Source organism: Ochotona princeps, unplaced genomic scaffold (genome assembly GCF_030435755.1).
Source record: "Ochotona princeps isolate mOchPri1 unplaced genomic scaffold, mOchPri1.hap1 HAP1_SCAFFOLD_219, whole genome shotgun sequence".
NCBI classification, from domain to species: Eukaryota; Metazoa; Chordata; class Mammalia; order Lagomorpha; family Ochotonidae; genus Ochotona; species Ochotona princeps.
In genome coordinates, this window is record NW_026700510.1 from 162,334 (window position 1) to 180,789 (window position 18,456).

The 18,456-nt window shown below is 46.6% G+C and overlaps 1 pseudogene; it reads right to left on the minus strand.

The window, feature by feature from the left end:
- The window catches only part of LOC131479304 (cyclin-dependent kinase 1-like), a 46,917-nt pseudogene extending 31,659 nt beyond the window's left edge, over window positions 1-15,258 (minus strand).
- Window positions 15,259-18,456: the final 3,198 nt, after the last annotated feature.

The following is an 18,456-nucleotide window of genomic DNA, read 5'->3' on the forward strand; positions in this document are numbered from 1 at the left end:
ACTCGGCCTCCGAGGGCATCCAATTCCCTGTGGCCTCCTTGGCAGTTGAGATATAGTCCTTGTTGCTCGTATTAATAGTTTGTGGTGAAGGTCTGGGAGTCTTCATGGTTGGGATCCAAGCTTCCTCCTTACCACCTGTGAGCGGTTCAATTTTGAGGGCTGCTCTCCACTTGGCTTCTGGGACTGACTTAGGGGTAAAATCTGTCAGCGTCAGACCAGTCCAAGCTGTATAATGGCATTCCAAAATTTAAAAAAAAATCCTACTTTTAAAAAGGCCAAAAGCAGAAAACAGAAACCATCCTGACTGAGGCTGTGGGGGTTTGCGTTCAGTCTGCGACTCTGAGTTCATGGTTCTCTATTGCTGTGCTTGACTCAATCCTTTTTTTTTTTATTTTCCTGGGTGTGCTAGCTGCTGCTTAATTTGCTAAACATCCTACCAGCCATGTGAGACCAATCTGTACTGTATCTGTAAAGCTGAGATAGCTTTTGCAGGTTTTTCATAAGTCATCATTTGACACTTGAATGGAGGTTAAAAATTCTCTGCCCTTAGAGTTTCTCCAGTTCCTGTTCTTTGAAATATTTAATTGTTTTGTTACTTGAATTTACCTAACTTTCAATGAAGTTTCATTTTATCCCTATTACCCTGAGTCCTTTATTTGTGTTACCTTATGTACATTAGCTTTACCATGGTAATTTCTTCCATTTTGATCATTGAAAGGCTCTATTCTAGAAAAGTGTAACAAAGCCAAGCCCTTAGACTTTATGTTGAAACAGTAAGCGGTTTTCTTAAGCTTAGTGGACATATGCCTTTGATTGATTAATGAGGTAAGAGTGATGTTGTTCAACATCTAAACAAAGTAATTGAGTTCAATATAGTAGATCTGGGCTAAAAGGCAGAGCATCAAAGAGAAGGAGGATGAAGAAAAAAAGGAGGCAGGGAGGTAAAGAGGGAGCAAGTGAGAGGTGGAAGGCTTTCTCATCTGCTGCTTCACTCCCCACATGACTGCAACAGACAGGGCTGGACCAGGTGGAAATCAGGAGCTGGGAATCTCACCCAGTTCTCCCACAGAGGGCTCAGGGACCTGGGTGCTTCATCCAGCAAGTGCTGCCTTCCCCAGGTACATCATTGGAAGCTCCATTGGAAACAAAGCAGGTAGATCTTTTTTTTTTTTTAAAGATTTATTATTATTGGAAAGGCAGATATACAGAGGGGAGGAGAGGCAGAGAGGAAGATCTTCCATCTGATGGTTCACTCCCCAAGTGAGCCGCAACGGGCCGGTGCGCGCCGATCCAAAGCCAGGAACCAGGAACCTCTTCCAGGTCTCCCATGCGGGTGCAGGGTCCCAAAGCTTTGGGCCGTCCTCAACTGCTTTCCCAGGCCACAAGCAGGGAGCTGGATGGGAAGTGGAGCTGCCGAGATTAGAACCGGCGCCCATATGGGATCCCGGGGCTTTCAAGGCGAGGACTTGAGCCACTAGGCCACACCGCCGGGCCCCAAAGCAGGTAGATCTCGATTCAGCACTCCATTTGGGGATGATGACAAGCAGTGATAGTTTTTTTTCTAAATTTCCTGGTTTATATGAAAGTTAGAGTCACCGATGCATAGTGTACATTATAGAGAAAGAGTGATCTTCCACCCACTGGCTCACTCCTCATAGCTGCAATGGCCAGCACTGGGATAGATTGAAGCCAGGAGGTAGGGGCTTTCTCGCACATGGGTGCAGGGGCCCAGGACCTGATCATCCTCCGCGTCCCTCCCAGGTCCACCAGCAGAGAACCTGGATCAGAAGTGGAGCTGCAAGGACAGGAAATAGTACACATATGAGATGCTGGTGTTGCAGGTGGCAGCTTCATGTGCAGCACCACAACACTGGCCTCACCTGGACCTTCACCTTGATCAGCTACAACACCTGTCTTGGATTATTAGGGATGCTAGGTGTTTTCACATCTCAGTTTGTGTGAACAATGCTGCAATAAGCAGGACAGAGCCAATATCTACTTGACACAATGGTTTAATGTCTTTTGGCTGGGTCTGGAGTAGGGCAATCGCTGGATCAGACAGACATGCATGCCCAGTGTTTGATGGGATCTCCACACTGCTGCCCACAGTGAATGAACAGCGCACAGCCCCACCCACAGTGTTGTTTTCCTATCCATGTTGTCACGAGCATTTGTCTTGTTTGCCAGCAGCCATTTTGATTTTAGTAAGCATTCAGTTGTAGTGTCTCCTTTTTAACATTTTAGGTTTTGCTTCATTAGTCTGGCTTAATGTTTCTCAGCTTTATCTTTTAATAAAACATTTTATTGATCATTTGTATTGCTTTTATTTCTCAATTTTGCTTACTTCTTCTCTGATCCCTATAATTTAGTTCCCTTGCTAATAATGTGCTAGATCTGCTCTTGCTAACTTCTTAGAAATGCAGTTATCTTAAGTTCCTGTGTTGTCTGAAGAATAGCAACTTCATTTTTGAGGATTTTAACTCTGTGGTGATGTTGCCTGTGTATGCTCTGCATCTTCTTAAATAATGCTTACTGTCAAATGAGCAGGGATAGATTACAGCAATGACAATCATTTGCTTTCTTCCAAAACACTGCTTTTCAGTAACCTCAGTTTTTTCTGATTTATGTATTTTCTTATTGGAAAGGCAGATTTGCAGAAAGATAGACAGAAGATCTTTTACTGCTTAGCTCACTCTCCAAGTGGTCACAGCAGCCAGAGCTGAGCCGACCTGAAGAAAGGAGTCTGGAAATCCTCCCAGGTCTCCCTTGTGGGTGCAGGGTTCTAAGGACGTGGGCCACCCTCCACTGTTTTTCTAGGCCACAAGCAGGGAGCTGGGTGGGAAGTGGAGCAGGTGGGACAGGAACGGGTGCCCATAGGGAATCCTGCTGATTGCAAGTGAAAATTTAGCCATTGAGCCATCGTGTCAGGCCCAGCAAGCTCATTTGTATCAGCTAGGATGGGTTATTTACAATATGCTGTTTTCCAGTTTATGATGACAAGAGAACTAGAAAATAGGCACATGGAGAAGATGCCTTCCAATGTCAGTGTGCTTAAATTCTGGAACAATATTTGGTCTTCCCATGGAAGATTCCGAACTTTGACCATTTAGATGTCTGATGCTAAGCAGCTCAAAGTCATACACTTTGAAACCTAAACTATTGCCGTCAAGTAATCAAGAGTAGTTACAAAAAAAAAAAAAAAGTAATGACAAGTGGAACCACCTTTATTTCTTCCCTGTGGTTTCTAAACCTATGTAAACATCCTTGACTGCATACTACCTGTACTGTGCCACTGTACCCCAATATTGTAAGACAGTAACCTTCAACCTAGAGCCTATAGAATTCACCATTCTGTCCTTCAACAAATCAGATGGCTGGAGGTAATGACTTGGGGATTACTCTCCCAGAAACAGTGTTCTTCAGTCCCAAGTGGCATTACTAGGCTCACTGGGGCCCCGAGTGTTGCAAGCTGACTGATCCTATCCCAAGAATGAGTCAGAGGCAGACACTCCTCAGCTCTGCATGGAGACAAAGGGCCAGGAACTGATCATGAGTGCACTCAAAGCTTTAAGAAATACCCAGCAGAGAGGAGGCAGGGCAAAATGCTCAAGCATTACCTCAGTTTTCAGAAAGTGCCACTGATTTTGCGGTTTTTAACCTGGTCTAGCAGGAAGCAGCTGCAGCTGGCACTGATAAAAGTGGCAGTTGGTGGGGGAGGCAGCTGTGGCTACAGATTGGGTAGGTGACCCCTAACAAGCAACCCCTCCTCCTGACCACCCTTTAAAGCCCTGGCCTTTGACCTCTGGGCCTGCCTCAGAAAGAAAGCTGTTTGTCTTGTGTGTGAGTGCTTTGGCCGTTTTCCTGTTTTGGTCATAGTTTCAATATTTTAACATGTGAATTGTAGGGTTTCATGGGGATTTCCAGGTTTTATTGTTTGTGTACAATGGAACTTTAAATCATACACACACACACACACACACACACACACATACATATATACTTTTCTTTTCTTTTTTTTTTTTTTATATACTTTTCTAAGAGGGGAAATGTTATATTTTTCTGTTTCTATAAGAGATGAATACAATGGTTACTTTTTCTATTGGTAATGATTGAGTTCATCTCTTTCAGAAGGCATTTTCTTTCTCTCCTGAATACTTTAAATAAAATCTGGCCCTTGTGAAGCCCTGCACACCTTGTCTGTTGAGACCCCAGGTTAAACACATCCCCAGGAATCTGTTGAAGCTGCGGTCCTTGTGTCTGCCCCTGAGGGGCCTGGGGAGGAAACACGGTTGTTGATGAGAAGATGAGCTCCGACAGTAGCCTGCTGTGTTAGAGAATGGGCACTTACCCAGCTGACACAAAGCAGCTCAGAAGATCCAGGCAGGTTCCTTGACTTTTTGCTTGCTTTCCTACACATTTTTTCTAAATTATTCTAGAGTACACAAATGCCAATGGTAAGAAACACCACTGTACTGGAAGAATTAATATATTGCTTCAGCAATGTCCCTGAGCTAAGCAGAGTGTTAGGGGCACAGAGAAGCCAACATAATTTGTATGACATTTTGAAGTGAATTAAATATTTTGAACATCTTTGACAGCCAGTGTTATATTTTTCAAATAAACACAAAGCACAATGATTACTCTATATTCAACATTTTAAAATTCACATATTTAAAGTCATGTGAGCTGCAACTTCCGTGTCAAAATTACTGGCTGCCAAATGTATACCTGTTTCCTCAGCTGTACTTTTTGATATTTAGAATTTTAAAATTTCTATAAAGTGGATTTTGTCGACTGTCCTGTGTTCACTGCCTTTATAAAGTGGTACATCATTGTATAATTTCTGTGTGTGTAACCTGAATGCTTGGGCTCTCAATAAAGGATTCATATAAAGCAATAAATATTGATGTTATAAAAAAGAATTTTTGTGTGAGCAAAACTAGGATTTACTTTTAAAAAAAATTATGTGTTTCTATCGAAAAGGCAGATCTAAAGAGAGGAGGAGAGATGAAGAGAAAGCTCTTCCATCTGCTGGTTCACTGCTCAGATGGCCACAGTGCCCGGAGCTGAGCTGAAGACAGGAGTCAAGAGGTCTCTCTGGGTCTCCCATTTGCATACCGGGTTCCAAGGCTTCGGGCTGTTCTCTACTGTCTTCCTTGTCTATTAGCAGGGAGCTGGGTGGAGATGGAGGAGCTGAACATTAACTGGTGCCCATATGGGATGGTGATTTGAGGTAGAGAATCCTCCAATTGAGCCATTGTGCTGCCCCTCCAAAACAGTTTTTTTTTTCTTTTTAAAGATTTAGTTATTTTATTACAAAGTCAGATATACAGAGAGGAGGAGAGAGAGAGGAAGATCTTATGTCCGATGATTCACTCCCCAAGTGTGTGCGCCGATCCAAAGCTGGGAACCAGGAACCTCTTCCAGGTCTCCCATGCGGGTGCAGGGTCCCAAAGCATTGGGCCATCCTCGACTGCTTTCCCAGGCCACAAGCAGGGAGCTGGATGGGAAGTGGAGCTGCCGGGATTAGAACCGGCAACCATATGGGATCCCGGGGCGTTCAAGGCAAGGACTTTAGCCGCTAGGCCATGCCGCTGGGCCCCCAAAACAGGATTTATTAAAGACAGAAACCTCCTGACATAGAAGTTAGGAAGGAGGTGCTCTAACGTGGAAAGGTCCCTACATGGGAGCTCTCAGCAGGCAGGTCAGGTTCCCAATTGTGTGTGCCTGTTGGGCCATGTGATGGTGCTTGAGTTCCCTCATTGATGGAATGCGAACAGTGAAGCCTATCACCAGGGCTGAGAGCCTATGGCAGAGCTGCAGGGTCTACACACCCTTTCTTACCTCTCTCCCCTAGCTAGGAGGTTCCTGGTCTGCTGGAAGTGAGAAAAGCAAGTGTGCACTATGTCTGTGGTGCTAAGTGCATCCTTCTACTAAACTCATGCAGCACAGAATAATTCAGAACTTTGTCTCCTGGGAAACTAGATCTGGTTCAGAAAAAAAGAGTAACTGAGATGTCTTTTGCAAGTCTTTATTCACAGAGTCGGGAGAAATGAACACAGGAATGCCACAGCTCCCCTAGTGGTGGCTCACTGGACTGGCTGAGCATCCAGCCTGTCCTTTACAGACACCAGTGGCATGCAGTCCAGGACCTGCGTGGCAGTTCATGGACCCGTTGACTGGCAGAACATGTGCCAGGTGCCTGGCCTGCTGGCTTGCCAAAGTGGCACAGACAAGGGAGCTAATGGCATGGGAATTTGGTATATTCACCTTCCCAACATAGAGACACCACAGAATTTTGGAAATTCTATGTGATACATAAGTCTACATAAGGACAGTCTATATTTCGAAGCAAGAAGTATCTATGCCATAACATAGAACTGATTGTCTCCTCTAACACGGAGATTGTTTTCTTCTTCCCAATTAGCATCTTTACTTCCTCAATGATGACAACGGGTTATTTGCAATGAAGAACCAGTCCTCTTCAAAGTAAGAGAAGGTAGCCTTCTGCAGAGATTGGCAGTGATCTGGTTAGACTCCCTTGGAGATCAAGCAGTGATGTCTTTTTGAGACCTAAATGCTTTCATTTGGCCTGGCCTTTGGTTATTGAAGATGACCTCAAAGACAAACTTACATCTGCTATGGCAACTGTCCCTGGGTGTTATCACTAAGAATGTAGGATTTAGACAGAAAGTGGGCCCTAGGATTTGTCAAGGGAGTCCAAAAAGGTTTGGACCCTTGAGTTCATTCAGAGAACAACCAGGAAAACTGATGAGATGATCTTGTACTCAGAGGGAGTCAGGCCACCACAGACAAAGCCACAAGAGGCCACTTAGTGTCAGGTGTTTGAACACACAAGTTAACATGAAGATGAACCTTAAAGGTAGGGAGGGCACCCCTCCCTCTTGCTGCATCCTGGGAACTCCTGCCCTTTGTTGTGAAAGCCCTGGCGAAGTGACTCTCAGGTAAGCCACTTATTTGGGGAACTATGCCTCTATGCTTTCTCCTTTCCTGGTCACAAGAAAATGAAAGTTTCTACTGAGCAAGCTGATGTTGATTGTTAAGACTCCAAGGGAAGGAAACATCGCAGCCCGCTAACTCTGGTGACAAGCTGTGGGAAAGGAAGAGGTAAAAGCCATTTATTGTAGCCACGAATATTCCCCAGGGCCCCCATACTCGCCAAGAGTAGACCAATGTGTCCAGTGTGGGACCATCCTGCAGAGGCAGTAATGAGCAACACCATCATTTGGAAGATTTTGTGATCCCAAAAGACAGCAGCATCTGTGCAGAACACTGAGTGGGTGCACGTTAGGGTGGAGGTGCTGCCCTGCCTCCCAGTCTAATGAACCCCTGCCAGCTCCTTTCATTGATCCAGTTTGCAGATCTGCTTCTAAAAGCTCAGTTCTTGTCCCTGTTGAGACCATCCAGGCCTGCTGAGGTCTTGGCCACACTGTGCAGTGGGTGGCATCAACATTACCAATCCACTTCATAATTGATTAAGAGATCACCAAAGGGGAGCATCCGACCTGTAAGTTCCCTCCCAACAAGAAGGGATCAGAGAATGCTTATAATCCCAAACCCTTCCTCAGACCTTTGTTGTCTTTCTCTCCCCCTCCCCTTTTCAGAGGCACCCCACCTCCTGGCTTTCTCTTGGGAGGTGCTTTCCTCTTCCCTCTCCCTTCCCTGCTCACCTGGTTTCTTCACAAATAAACTTTTCTGTCTGCAACAGATTGCTGGCCTTTTATATCTACACTAAACTGAGGAAAGAACCCACCAGGCTTTTCTGGTAACACCTGTGCCAAAGCAAAACAACAAGAAATAGGTTTGAGGTAAATTAAAGGTTAAATGCATTGCCAGATGAGGGGGTGGCAGACCTCTCCATCTCTAAAACTGCTTCCCTGATAGACAGGGTGTTTTACAGATTTAGAGGAGGCTACAATGGAGAGGGAGTTACTGTATGCCAGAGGGGACCTGCTGTGCACCTGAGGGAATCTGCTGTGCATGTGAGGGGGGCTGATCTGCACCTAGGCAGCTGATCTGCACCTAAGGAGAGCTGGGCTGCACCCAGGGAGACCTGCTGTGCACCTGAGGGGACCTGGGCTGCACTTGGGGAGATCTGCTGTGCACCTGAGGGGAGCTGAACTGTGTCTGAGGGAAGCAGGTCTGGTCTGAGGGGAGCTGCTCTGAGCCGAAGGAGAGCTGGTCTGCACCTGAGGAGAGCTGGGCAGTGTCTGAGGGGAGCTGGTCTGGGCCTGAGGGGTGCTGGTCTATGACTGAGGTGAGTTGGTTTGTGCCTGAGGGAAGGTGGTCTGCACTTGAGGAAAGTTTGCCTGCACCTGTGGGGAGCTGATCCTGAGCTTGGGGCTTGTCCTGAGCATTTGAACCATTCTGCCCAGGCTTTCCTGTCTCTGCTCTCTCCAGTACAGACATTCCGGCTGGTTTCCCTCCACTGTCCCATGCTTTGAGACAGCATGTAGTTACACTTTTCTCACAACCATTTTTAAGGGCCTTTCTGGTGATCTACACAGTGCTCCCTAGTCTTTCACCATTTTGGATCTCATTTACCAGTCCTCTAACCTGAGTACCCATCCACTGTTTCTCTGCTGTTTGCAGGGCTGGCCCAGTAGTCAGGAAGCAAGGAGCCTGTCTTTCTTGCAGGTCTTAATGAGCCCTGAGGCCCTGGGCTGGAAGTGATGGGCTGTACACTCAACAAGCAGAATCTGGGAGAGGAGTCCTTTTTGCCATACGGTGATGAAGTATAGGAGTATAAGATGCCAGACACAGATCCTCAGGAACTGACCCAGGGTTCCACAGCAGGGAGGTCTGCCCAGCCACTTCTGCTACATGTAAGAGATTTTAGAGGATTTGTTTTAAGAATTTCCCAAATAAGAATTTCTTTCCTCTAACTAGTTATAAGACGCAACTCTGCCCAGATTTTCCCAAAAGTGTTTACCACCCATAGGCACACTTGGAATCTGTAGATAGTATTTTCTTGGTCTTTGAAAAGTTCTAGAGCTTGATTGAAAGGATACAATCCACAGAGCTGGGTCAAACAATTGATAGGCAATGCATATGGATTGGCTGTTACGGCCAATCATGATATAGGCATTCTGTCTCTTTCCCTGAGATAGGATGGATTTGTAGTTAAAACTCTCACCCCATCACGTGCTGGCGCTTCCCTGACATCTGGACTGACCTGGAATACTAGACTAGTGTTCAATAGTGCCTAATAACACCTAACCAGCTGTGGTCGGATGCCTGCTGACTCTCCTTCCCTTCCCATAGGGAACTAGCTGGAGCCACACAGTTGTTTATTGCTAAAATTAAGCAGTGTTTTTTTAAACAATATGACCTGATACTTTAAAATTCCTGAGTCTGTTAACCATCTCTTAATTTTCTGACTACAAAGGTCTCTAACATGGCCCTCTATGTGCTTGTTTTTGCCTTGCTGTTGCCATGTTGTCCTGGTCCCGTTGGGTGCTTCAGCTATTCAATGAATTGCTCTCTGGATCCCAGAAGGAGAACTTCCCCCTGGGGAGGCGCTCCCTGCCTGGGATTACTCTAGGTCAGGGAGATTGCAGTGTCATCAGCTTCCCATGCTTCAGAGCTCCAACAAGGACACTCAGCACTGTGTGACCCAGCAGGTCATTTTTGTCAGCTTCCTGCTCACTCCCCTCATCCTCACTTATCAGGCTTGCAGAGGGAGCTCCTTGGTGGATGGTCCTGGTCCTGCTGTCATTCAGCAGCAGCCTTTCTCAGGGATGCTGGCCCCGTTCTCCACGCCAAGCAGCCACGGCTGTGCACCTGCTGCTGTGAGCACAGGCCGAGGAAGGCTGCTTTGCTTCCTAAGTGGAACCTCCATTCTCAGCTGTGGCTGATTTAAAGATATGTCCTCTACATCCAGCAGTCAGCATATCGCAGGAGATCTGGATGGGAGGCATGGTGAGTGTTAGGTTCCCATAAAATCCTATAGTATAATCAGAGGTGGGGACAAGACCTGGGCCTGCCTCACACTGCCATGGGCTTACACCAGGAAAACTGTTTTGGCACAACCACAGCTTTGCTTTGCCAACCTTTCCCAAACCCTTTCACAAGGCTGCAAGGAACCATGCTAGCTTATTGTTGTCCTACAGAACAACTGCTTGCATAGCCTGGCTACGGGATGGGGTGGAAGACAACACCCTTGCAGAGGCAGGTGGGGAAGGCGTCCTTTGACCCAGTGCAGATTGACCTGTAGTCCTAAAGTCAACATGGGCTAAGCATGTGCGCTACGGAGGCCCTCTCTTCTTTCTGGTCGTGGCCTAGAGGGAACAGAGCCTGGCAACCTTTCCAGGATGAAGATCTGGGAGTGTAGGGAGGACAGATTGGGGGCAGGTTAACAACGTTAGTGCACACTGGTGAAATCACTGAGGGTGTCACTGAGGAGCAGCCGGGGGGGCTGGGCACAATTGCTGAGCTTCCTTGGAGCGCATGCAGGATCCCCGGGCACCTGCCTCCAGGCCGAACCTGCTGGCTGTGATGCCAAGACCACTGGGGAATGCACAGTGCCCTTCTGTATTCTGAGTCAAGAAATAAGGTCAGGGAGTAGGAGGCAGGGCAGGCCTGGAAGCCAATACTGCCCACTAGTCTCACTTCACTAATCAGAACATAACTGAAACATCTAAAGGAGCAGATTTTGAATGAAACTTAAGGGGAGAGCCTGGTGCAGTGGCCTAGTGGCCAAAATTCTTTGCCTTGAACACCCTGGGTTCCCATATGGGTGCCAGTTATAACCCCAGCAGCCCCACTTCCTATCCAGCTCCCTGCTTGTGGCCTGGGAAGGCAGTTGAGGATGGCTCAAAGCCTTGGGACGCTGCACCTGTGTGCAAGCCCTAGAGGAATTTCCTGGCTCCTGGCTTCGGATCGACTCAACACTGGCTGTTGCAGTCACTCGGGGAATGAATCATCAGATGAAAGGCCTCTCCTCCTCTCTGTATATCTGACTTTGCAATAAGGATAAATAAATTTTAACAAAAATAAAGTTAAGGGGAAATTTTTCTCAAACAAGAAAAAAATAGTTTCTGAGCTGATGTGGGGTGCTCACTAGCAGGGTCCCAGCAAAAGTCAAGTTTCTGCTCCCTTCAACTAATGAGATAGTGACTGCCATGGCTTCTGCACACCCAGGCTGTTCCCCAGAGATAGGCTCAGGAGTTTGGAAGCAAAAGCACCAGGTTGTTTTTGTCTCCCTTGTATCTGGGTGAGAGCCCCCAAGAGCCACATTCTACTCTCCGGCCACAAACAGGTGACATAAGGTGTAAGGATGGGAAGACTGGACCCCGAGACAATGGCCACAGTGTGTGCAGAGCCCAGTCTGACAGCGTTTGAGAAGAGATTCACACCTGGAGAACTCTCCCTTCCCCTGCCATTGTCGATCTTTGGCTGATGTGTCAAGGAAGAATAAACAGTCACAGAGGCAACCAAAGTGTTTCCTCTTCCTCTTCCTTCCTGGTAAATCTCACTCAGACAGAACCCCAGCGCCCCCTCCCCCCAGTCTTCATCAAAAGCCACGAGGAGGGTTATCTTCCCCTTTCTCCCTTAGAATGTTTCCACACCTGTAACATCCACTTACAGGTCTAGGAATTTCCTCTGTATTTCATTCCGAGCAGTGTGCTAAAACTTGGAATCCACCATTTTTGCAAGGGAGACCCTGATCCAGTCTCTCTTCAGCTACCACTTCCTTGATACAAACCGTTCTTTGTTTTTATTTCTCCTTTCCCCTTCTCATGAAAAATTTTTGTACTTCCCTGAATAGCTCCTCAGTTGATTTCTCATTCCAGCCAGCAGTCATTTTTAGTTTCTTTGTAATATCCAGCCAGCTCTTAAATATGAAACTCACCTTTACAAGCCCTTGTGCCACTGGAACTTCTGCATCCTGTCTGGAGTATTCCTTCATCTGGTCTCTATGTACCTAGAAATGCAGAAAGGCTTTCTGCTTTTTCCTGTTGAATTTCAAATGTTTTGGAGACATTTTTTCTTTTTTGAATTTATTTTTATTCACTTGAAAGGCAGAAAGACAGAGAATATTTCTGCTCTGCTATTTGAATTCCCAAATGTTTGCAGCAGCTGAAACTGGGCCATGTGAAGCCAGGAACCCAGAAGGCAGTTTGGGGCAGATGACAGGATGCAAGCACCTGAGCTGTTGCTGCTGCTTCCAGGGTGTGCATCAGCAAGTAGCTAGAATCAGAGCCAGAGCTGGGACTTGAACCCAAGCCCTCTGGTGCAAGATGCACCAACCCCTTGCTATTACTTTACTCCTTAAGGAGACAGAATGTGTCTGTAAAAAACAAACACAGCGAGACCACAGAAGTGCAGGAAGTTGAGGATGGTGGCCATTCCAAATGCCACCTGGGGTTGAGTAATTCCAGGAAGTTGAGGATGGCTACAGGAAATGAAACCCAGAAGTGATGGCAGCTCAAAAGACAGTAAGAGTAGGGGGCAACTGAAGAACCTGGAGAATTCTGGGGAAAGTCAAGGGGGATAAGCAGGAGGAGACACTGAGGAGTGGGCTACAGGCAGCAGAAGTGTGGAGGGTTTGGGGTCACTCTGTGTAATGCTGAAGTGCTCTCCCTCTGCTAGCATGAAGGAGGGGCTCCATTTTCCCAGGTCTTTTGGTGACTCACTCTCAAAGGCAGTAAGAATAAAAGGCTGGTCGTGGGGTTACTGCAGTTTTTCTGCCATCACCCCTTGGATCTATTTGCTCATCTTCCTTCCTTAGGAAATGCAGACAGCACACTCCTTCCTAGGCTCCGTTGACAACCCTTCCTTTGCCTGCAGACAAAGCTGCTTGGTTCCTGCTGGTTTTTTTGGTTCTCTAAGGTATAGCTCACCCTTCACCCGTCCTGCAGCCAGCTAGTTCATTGCCAACCAGTTAGCCCATTAACCTGACACAACCACTGCTCTGCTAGTTGGCCAGCTTCAACTCACTCTGTAGCCAGTTCTCTGGAAAGTCTGGTGTTCAGTTAGCTAACAAATCCATCTGCCCGTTACCAGAAATATGTTCAGCAGGATCATGGATGAACGTTTTCAGGAGTGGATCCTTGTGAATCCCATCCAACTTTCTAACATGGGATGATAAGCTTCCTGGTTCCCATCTAGAACAGGTATTCTTTTTTTTTTTAAAGATTTATTATTTTTTATTACAAAGTCAGATATACAGAGAGGAGGAGAGACAGAAAGGAAGATCTTCTGTCCGATGATTCACTCCCCAAGTGAGCCGCAACGGGCTGGTGCACGCAGATCCGATGCTGGGAACCTGGAACCTCTTCCGGGTCTCCCATGTGGGTGCAGGGTCCCAAAGCTTTGGGCTGTCCTCGACTGCTTTCCCAGGCCACAGGCAGGGAGCTGGATGGGAAGTGGAGCTGCCGGGATTAGAACCGGCGCCCATATGGGATCCCGGGACGTTCATGGCGAGGACTTAAGCCATTAGGCCACGCCGCTGGGCCCTAGAACAGGTATTCTTACAGTCCTGTAACAACTCCACTGCTGGGCTGGCATCATTGCTGGGAGTCCTGGAGAATGGATAAGGTCCTAAATCTCCATGAAAATGTGGTTTCTTAGTTGTTGATTCTGCAAATATGGTGCCTATCCCAAACACCAACTGGGCTTGAGTAATGAGCCGGCTGCAGCTCCCCTTCCTCTGAGCGCTGCATCCTCTTGTGTGCACACTGCCACAGGTGTGACAAAAGTTCTGATGATGGCCACACCAGCTAGTTTAATAGCTGCTTTGTGATCAATCAATAAATATTTGTCTTTGTGAACAACTCTTCTAAAGTGACAAAACACAATTCCCTTTTGATACAATAACTCTTAAATAATAAGGAATCCATAAACTGACCAGGAGGGGTTGAATCCAATATTTCTTGTTATAAAAAAAAAGGAATTCAATGATGAGCTATAAGCTGCAATCCTACATTAGTACAGCTTGAATACGGACTATATTTGGATGGTGAGGTTCTTTTAATAAAGAAATTTCCAAGATTGCAGCATTAGGAACCCCTCCCTCCTCATTTTCAAGGTCACACCTTGACCTTCAGTGTGTCTATGCTTACACATCCACATGCACGACTCTGGCATCTTCTCCAGCTCTCTCCATCTTGGTAGAGTCCTCCATGGTTAATTGGGAAGTTTGGTCGGGCCCAGCTAATTACCTCCTCCATGGCAGCTGCAGGGCCAGATGCTACATCTGCAACATGCTTCGCTTAACTTCCCAGGCCAGCCTGGACACTAAGAACTGTTATTATTATTTTATTGTATTTCCATTTATGCTATGACTTTTTTCATAATGTGTTCTTACCTTAAATATTTGGCTTAATTCATTTTAGGGCTTAAATTATATTCTCAAACAATCATGTGGTTTCCTTTTTCACTTTATTTTCATCAAGCTTCAATATCAAGATTACTCTAGCCTCCAGTTGTTTTTGTCGTGGTTGTTGTGTTTTAGCAAGTAATTTAGGAGCTCCTGGCTAAGGATCAGCTCAGCTCTGATCATTGCGCTCACTTGGGGAGTGAACTCGTAGATGAAGATCTTTTTCTTTGTCGCTCCTTCTCGCTGTAAATCTGCCTTTCCAATAAGATAAAAAAAAAGAAAAATCTTTAAACAGAAAGTGCAGGTTCTTTCTGCCTTAATTTTCAACATCATTCGCCCCCTGGTGGCCTCCCTGCTCAGCCCTGGTGCTCCGCCGTGCAGCAGCAGAGCCGCCACCTAGGCTCCGAGTGGTACACACAGCTAACATCCTTTTCAAATTGTGGCTATTGAGGTATTACCTTTTTCTTTTCCCTCAAATTAACAATGGTGATATGTGATTTCCCAAAATAGGATCCACCTAAGATTATGGAAAAATATTATGGACTTAATACTGTAATGTGACGTATTATTTTAGGGATTTTTAAAGATGTATTTATTTTACTTGAAGGAGTAGAAGAGACAGAGACCTCTCACCCACCGGTTTGTATCTCAAATGCCCACTCCAGCCAGAGGCGGGGCAGTCTGTGTGTAGGGGCACAAGCACTTGGCCATGCTCTGCTGCCTCCCCAGGCCAGAAGCAGGGCGCTGGGTTGAAGGTAGAGCAGTTGGAGCACGAGTCGGCACTCCCACGGGATGCCAGTGGCACAGGCAGAGGATTACCCCGACACACCAGCCACCAGCCTTTACCTTAGTTTTAAATCTTTGACATCAGGGCACGCTACTTTCTCAATCCAAACTGCCTGTGTTTTCTGCATCTTGTTCACATTTTCAGAATTGTATTTAATCCACTTAGAGATTCTTTCCTAAAAGTCATATTTGGAATTGTGAGTTCTAGGACTGTAGAAATTTTTACATTTACTAATTCATAGTTTTAAAGCTATTTTTCCCCTGAGCTGTAGGCAGCTGCCTACATTGCCTTGTACACTGAGAAGAAACAAGCTCTAAAGCCATGGGACACAGAAAGAACCTAAGAGTGTATTATTAAGTGAAAAAAGCCAATCTGAAAAGCATATATGTTATATACTCCAACACCATACCATCCTGGGGAAAGTGAAACTATGGAAATAGCAAAAAGCTCAGTGTTAGCCAAAGGTTGGGGACATAAAGATGAGTCAGCATTCAGAGAGATTCAGAGGGCACTGAAACTTCTCTGTGAGATAACACCAGGCTCCCTATATGTGCTTTTCCAAACCCATAGAACACACAGCACAAGTGTGACTCATTGAGTGGGACAAATGCAGGAGTCTGGCTGAAGACACTGCTGCCACTTTTGTTAGAGGATGCCTGTGCAGGGGTGGGAAAAACAAGAGCTCCATTTTCTTTTGCTCCCTTTTGTTGTGACCTAACAGTTCCATTCCCAGTCCCATTGACCCCAACGAATCTGTTGGGGAAACTCCTGAGTGCCCAGGTAAACATTCACTTGCACTTGCCCAGCACCGTGCAGCAAGTCCTTCACAGCCTTAAGTCAGAAGGGTGGCTTTCACAGCAGTTGCTTTTAAAGAGCTTAATATGAAATGCAGGTGTGTCTTTTAATTGCCTTTTAAATTTACTAATGTTTTTCAAAGGTATGTGTATTTGAAAGGCAGGATTGTAGAGAGAGGCCTTCCATCTCCTGGTTGACTCCCTTAATGGCCACAATGATCAGGACTGAGCTAGACCAAAGCCAGGAACCTCGAGCTTCCTCACTGTCTCCCACACGGCTGCAGGGCCCCAAGCACTTGGGCTGGCCTCTGCTGCTTTCCAAAGCACATTATAAGGGTGCTGTATTGAAAGTGGAGCAGTCAGGGTCCAAACTGGTGCCAATATGGGATGTTAGCACTGCAGGTGACAGCTTAACCTTCTACATGACTATAACAGTGGCCCCTTACTTTTCCCCTTCTTTGAGGTTTATTTATGCATTTGTTTATTTATTTCTGAGCCAGGGCTACAGAGAGAAAGAGACAAAGAGAAACATAGATCTTTCATCCACTGGTTGATGGTTACCACAGCTAAAGGAAGTGGGTGGACACCACAGTGACCTCAGCCAGAGATCTGGCACACCCTGAAGGCAGCCAAGGCCATGTATGGGCCAATGATGGACAAAGGTGAACATTTCTTGCCCTATCAGGTCCCAAGCAGGACTGATGCCAGCACCCATGGCAGAGGGGCATAAAACCTTTGTCTGCTACCCAGCTTGTCTTTCCCACTAGCTGTTCCTTCCTCTCCTGCTCATTCTTCCGCAGCGTGGGGAAAGGCCCAGGAAGGACTTCTCTTTGCTTTATAAATGCCTGTTTGTACTCGGCTGGCTTTTTCTTTCTTGGGTGTTTGGCATAGCTAACACTAGTTTACTCCCAAATGGCCACACTGGCCTTAGGTAGGCCAGAGCAATGCAGGAGGCAGGAGTTTCATCTGTATATTCCAAGTGAGCTCAGAGACTTCAAGCACTTGGCCCATCTTCTGTTGTTTCTCCTGGCAGATCAGCAGGGAGCTGGGCCGAGATGGACCAGCCAGGATTCAAAGTTGTGCCCACATGGGATGCAGACACCTACACGGGCTTAATCCACTCGCGCACAACCCTGGTTCTTGGTGTTTTCCTAATACTTTACTAGTTCCTTATCCATGTATATTAGGCCTTGTATGCTTAAATGCTTATACAGAAGGAAGGAAGTTCTTTTTATATATAAATTTTCTTTTTGATGTTTACATAGTTGACAAGGATGCACACTCATGAGGGTCACTGATTAGGGTGTAGAGGGTCGAGGCATGGGGGAAGATGGTGGGTACAAATGCTTGCAATTTTTCTTTTCTTTCATTATTTTCTCCTGTATCTAGGAGGGGAGGGGTGTGTGTGTGTGTGTGCGTGTGTGTGTGTGTGTGTGTGTGTGTGAAACTTCATCAGTACACAGGGATGGGGCATTTTTACTTACTGTCATCTTAGAAACCCTGATATGAAGAAGAATGCTCTGAGGGTATTGCTTGAGTAGCTTTGAGAGTTCTGAAATGCTGTTGGTTTTGTTGCTCCAAGGTTGAGAAAATCCTTCCAATAGCCATTGACTCACCCAGACACTTGCTGCCACAGCTCAGCCAAAAGAGTTGTCCAGCCTGCTCTGTTCTCCATCTTCTTCAATGGCACTTGTCGTCCTCTTCAGCTAGAATGAGCTGGCTATTTTGTCCCCTCTATGCACCTGGGCATGCTGTCCCCTGCAAAGGCATCAGCACTCGAAGGTTGGGACACTTGTTTTCCAGGATCAGGCCACAAATCCTATGATTCCCCATGTGGCCAGAGTTTTGAGCCATGTGATCTACTTTGAGATTTCCCCCAAGAAATTTCACCCGGAATGACCCCAGATTTGATTGTTGCAAATGTGCCAACAAGTAAAAGGTCTGGTTCAGCAGCCTCATGCATCAGACTGCACACACCAGTGATTGTAGTTGCCGGGTCAGTTCCATTCCCAGTCCCATGTCCCATGTAAACTAATGGGTGTTGTGGTCCAGCCCAACCCAGCATGCGACAGACGTGGCCTTTATCCAAGCCAGCACAACTTTAGTCTTCTTTGGGTGACTCCCCAAAATCCCCACCAGGCCCGCCCCTGCCCTGGTTCCTGAGAGAACCAGCATAAACAGTGGATTAGTCTGGGGCACACCACATCCCAATCAGGCTTTCATATACACCTATGGGTGTTGCAGCTTAGCTAAGACCTCCCCACCCCACAATCCAGTCCACACGCATGCCAATTTCCTGTTGATGCCTTGTCCAGCCTGGCCCGCCCACAGCCCTGGCTCTGATGTCTACCAACAGGAGCTGCAGCCCAATAGAGGAGTGTTCAGTTTCCCTACTAGGCCCACCCTCAAGCCTGGCTCTTGCACTTTCCAGGGTTATTGTGGTCCAGTCTGACATGACTTAACCCTGTCCCAGCACTTGCCAGTGGATGCTGTGGCAAAACCTAGCCAGTTGGCTCTTATCCTGGCTCTTG